General features: G+C 57.5%; 1 long non-coding RNA gene across 1 annotated transcript; it reads left to right on the top strand.

Annotated features, from left to right (window-relative positions):
- Nucleotides 1–238: 238 nt before the first annotated feature.
- Nucleotides 239–1,886, top strand: LOC113488501. Its single transcript, XR_003399939.1, has 3 exons — nucleotides 239–446; nucleotides 986–1,062; nucleotides 1,353–1,886. It is a non-coding gene; the product is annotated as an uncharacterized LOC113488501 (long non-coding RNA).
- Nucleotides 1,887–4,429: the final 2,543 nt, after the last annotated feature.

The following is a 4,429-nucleotide window of genomic DNA, read 5'->3' as shown; positions in this document are numbered from 1 at the left end:
CCCCAACCCGTCCATCCCCCCTTCACCTGGGCGCTGGTGGTGGTCAGGGTTCATGGCGAGGGGCCCAGCCCCAGGGGTGGTCTCCAGGCCCAGAGGGGCCCCTACAGCATCTGGGCAAGGGCAGGGGGGTGTGTGTGTGTGCGCGGGCAAGAAGCAAAGTGGGGGTGTGTGTGTGAGGGGGGCATGTGACATCACTCCCCTGCATGACATCATCGGTGCCCACCCCTCCAACCCCCAGGGGCAAAGCCCTCTTCACAGAGCCCCAGCACAGCCATGATGTCACCAGGGAGGGTAACACTCGCAAGGGAGAAGTGGCGGAGGAGCATGAGGCCACCGCCGGCCGCGACGTCGTTATATACTGTAAAAAAAAAAAACCCACCACGGGAGATGACCCCTACTAGGTCCTGACCCTCCTCATCACCGTCTCCACCTGGCTTGTCCTTAAGGTGTGGTGGGATGGGGGGGGTTTGGGGAGGACCTAAAGGAATGTGTAGAGATGGGGAGTAGAGGGGAGTTTTGGTAGGACCTACAGAAATGGATGGAGGTGGGGAATATGGGTGGTTTAGGTAAGACCTAAAGGAATGTGGGGGACATAGAGACTATGGGAGGTTTGTGTAGGACCTACAGGAATGGGTGGGGAACATGGGGGGTTTTGGTAGGACCTACAGAGATGTGTGGGGTTAGAGTACACAAAGGGCTTGGGGTAAGACCTACAGGAATGCAGATGGCAGCAGTGCAGTGAGGGTAGAACCCAGCCCTTGGGGTCAGCCCCCCTGAGAGCCCTGTGCAGCCCAGGGACATGGGTCTGCTGCAGGCACAGGGAGCAGGAGATGGGCTGGGGCAGCTCTTGGGCTGCGGTGAGGGTTGGTCACTGCAGGGAGTTGCAGAGGTTTGGGTTTTTTTCTTGGTGTGTGGGAGCAGTTTCCGTGTGTTACAGAACCCAGTGCCCCTTGCTCAGAGTGACAAGCGTTCTGCTTCCCAGCAGCTCTTCAGTGACCATCACCCAGCAGCTGCTTACCAACAGAGTTCAGATTTCCTGGGTGAGCTCAGGGAGAACTGGAGGTAAGAAAGGCTCCACTTCCTACACTGCTCCCAAGTCATTCCCAGCTCTGCTCTTTTTTCCCTCGGGGAAAGCAGAGCCTGGGGCAGAGGGTAAAACTCTGCAGGGTGGGAAGCTTGGCCTTGTGCTGGTGACCCCACGGGGTTTGTGTGCTGCTGGTGTCTGGGGGAAGGGCTGAGGTGGGACCCTCTGAAGAGCCCACGCTGCCCCAGACCAAATCTGACAGACCCACAGCAGAGTGCAGCTGTTGCTTTCATACTTCTCAGCAGCTCTTTGTCCTGCTCCTTCCAAGAGCTTTGGCCTGCAGGAGGAGGGTGACAATCTGTCGGGTGAAGAGGAGCTGCCCTGAAGAGAAGACCCCATCTGCCTCAGCCCTGCACCCTGGGACTGTTCTTCCCTTTGCTCTGGATCTCGGGCTGCTCAGAGCTGCCCTTGGCAGAGGGAATGTTCTCAGGCCCCGAGAGCTCTGGTGATGCAGTTACTGCATGTTTCTTCAAGGCAGAGCTGGCCAGGAGAGAGAAGTCGTGTTGGGATCTGCAGGGCAGGGTCCTGCCAAGATGCTTTAATGGTACCCACTGGAGGAAACAATCACTAAATAACCTTTTGTACAAAGGTTTGAGCTTGTACCTTGCTGCCCTCCTGTTAGCAGCAGCCCAGTTACTGTACAGTGCCAGTCCAGTTGCCAGCCCTCGCCGTCACACCTCACCAGCGCTGCCTCTGCCCATCGTGACCTCTGCTGCAGACTTTCTCTGGGTTTCCTTCCCTGTTCTGTCAGGGAGCAGCCAGGGCACTGCTGAGCATGGGGGATTTCTCCTTTCAGTCCTACTAGAGCTGAATCTGGGGGTCTCACCCCTAGGAGGATGGATGGATGTGGCTCATGGATGTGGCTGCTGCTGTCCCTCTGTGTGTGTTCCAAAGACTGATGCTGCATCACAAAGGGCAGATACACAAACACATGCACAGACACTCACAGTTGATGGGAAGAGCAGAACAGACACAGGCAGGCCAAGACATTTACCAGCATCCCTGGGTTCGTAACCAGCCCGCCCATCGCCAGGAGCACAGGCCGGTCCTTCTCTGTCTTTCCAGATGGGTGGGGGCAGATGTTTACTAGTGAAACACAAACACCCTTCACTCCCTGGATTCACCAGCACAGCACGTGCAGAGATTGCTCAGCTGACAGCAGGGACACCAAGCACCTGGGATATGGGTGTTGGGATGGCCAGCTCCTCACCCCGGCATGGGGCACAGCTTGGGTCTGTCCAGAGCCATGTCTCCGGGTCACGAGAGTCTAGTTTCAAGTTCACTGGTTCACTGTACACATGCACTCCGAGGTCCCACCAGCAGCCACCCTAAGACACCCTGTGTTCCAGCTGCTGTCCCCAAGACCTCTTGGCCCCTGTGACCAGTGGGCCCTTCTCCCCCTGCACCCTCCTCCTCCCCTCCGACCAGGCTCGGGGTCACCCCTCGGAGTGACTCTTCCCCTTTGTGCCCCACTTGGCTGCCTGCAGCCTCATTTTGCAGGTGCCAGGTGTGGAATCCTTGCTTTGGACAGGAGATGGAATGGAACCGAAGCATGGTGGGCTGTGGAACGTGGCAGCTTCATTCAACTAAGATAAACATTGGTGTTTTTTTGCAGTCAGAGGGGTGTGGGCAGGACTGAGCAGGCCGTTGATGCTGAGGCTGCTGTTGGCTCAGCAGGCAGAGCCCCTGCAGGAGATGGTCCTGGTACACTGCAGCCTGCACTGGATCCTGTCCATCCTGCTGCTCAGGCCTTCCCTCAGGTTCTGCAGGAGCTCCTGCAACTAAGTAAAGAATTCCACCAACTTCTGGGGAGCAGGGGGTAGGAGCTGAACCTGCCTGATTGTGTTGGTGTTGGCCTTGGCCTCTGAAGGGGGGTTGAGGGGAAGGTGGACTGTGGCGTTGGAGCAACCGTTCCTGCTGGGGGCAGCCCCATCTGTTCTAGGATCCAGTTGTAAAAGTGCTGAGTGGAGGTGTGGACTCTGGGTTGTTTTGCTCTCGTGCAGCCTCTCCCCCACCTGGTCACCCCAACGAGCCAGAAATCCTCAGCACTGTTGTCTTTGCAGATGAGAGGAGCACCGCTGTCACCCTGCAGTGGAGGAATGAGGGTCACGGTGGTGTGGGGTGACCGCTGTCCTTGCCTCTGGGCCGGCTCCTTCTGTCTGCCAGCACCCACAGAGCTGCATCTGCGGCACAGAGGCTCTGCTCAGGTGCTGGGACCAACAGGACCTTGTCTGGGAAGGGGTGGTGGGCCCGTGGGGTAGGACTCGCGCTCATCTCTGTACAGTGATGCTGGCCAGGTGCAAGAGGGATGTTCCAGGGCTGGGAGCTGGACCTTGGGGCTGCCAGGAGCGCTGGGTGGGCTTTCTGGGCAGAGTCCCAGGCCTCTAGAGCAAGTGGGGCCCTGGGCAAGGACCTGCAGCTGGGGAAGGCCATGCGAGGAAATGGCTGTCAGCGGAATCCTCTGCCTGCTCAGGAGAGGCCTCTGCAAAGGAATCTGGCTCGCTCGAGCAAGTCCATTGGCTTCAGCTGCACTAGCTGCCCTGGGGCCATCATGAGCCCTGGCCCCCCTGACAGATGCTGGCCTGGGGCAGATGGTGGGTGATGGGGGGCAGCTGGGCACGCTCAGAGGCCACCGGCACCCCCAGGACAGAGCACAGCATGGCAGCAGTGACCGGTGGCGGCGTGGCTGCAACACTGAAGCTCTGACACCCTGTCGTCAGGTGGTTTGTACCTGCCCAATTATGATATCACCCCTAATGACACCCCATAACTTAGGACCAGCTGTGAGCAAGTGGTGATGGGGGGAAATTCTACAGAGAAATGGTCTATTGTATATATATTGTAATAAGAATTCTGGAGAATATGGGAACCAAAAATGAGGAAAAGGCAATACGTACTTTCCTTATTTGTTGCAAAAGGAACGGGGTCCCTGCTCCAGCATCTTTAACTACATGGGAACTCGTAAATGATTCAAAATCCCACAACATAAACCTCCCACACTGGGCCTTTCCAGCAATTGCCCCCAAGCCCACAGAGAAGAAAACACCCCGTAAATTTACATGCAAGGCCAACAAGTGTTTTTATTGCTGTCTTTGGCTCCCAAAGGAGTGCTGATTCTGCAAGGCAGTCCCACAAGCCGAACAGGATTAAAGCTCTTCCTCGAGGGACCTCTGGGCAGGCGGGCCAGCCGGCAGAGCTGCCCGAGTCTCTGGAAGGTCTCTCTGAGCTCTTCCTGGCCAGAGGCAGCACTGGGAGGAGGGACAGGGTGGGCTGCTGGTGCCCTTTGTGCAGCTTGGTCTCTGCTGGGGGCAGTTTTGGTGTTTCCTGGATTTCTCCTCCTCCTCC

Source organism: Athene cunicularia (assembly GCF_003259725.1).
Source record: "Athene cunicularia isolate RWA chromosome 24 unlocalized genomic scaffold, athCun1 chr24_part1, whole genome shotgun sequence".
Taxonomy (NCBI): domain Eukaryota; kingdom Metazoa; phylum Chordata; class Aves; order Strigiformes; family Strigidae; genus Athene; species Athene cunicularia.
The sequence above is the reverse complement of the archived record's forward strand: the minus strand, read 5'-3'. Positions and strand labels throughout refer to the sequence as shown.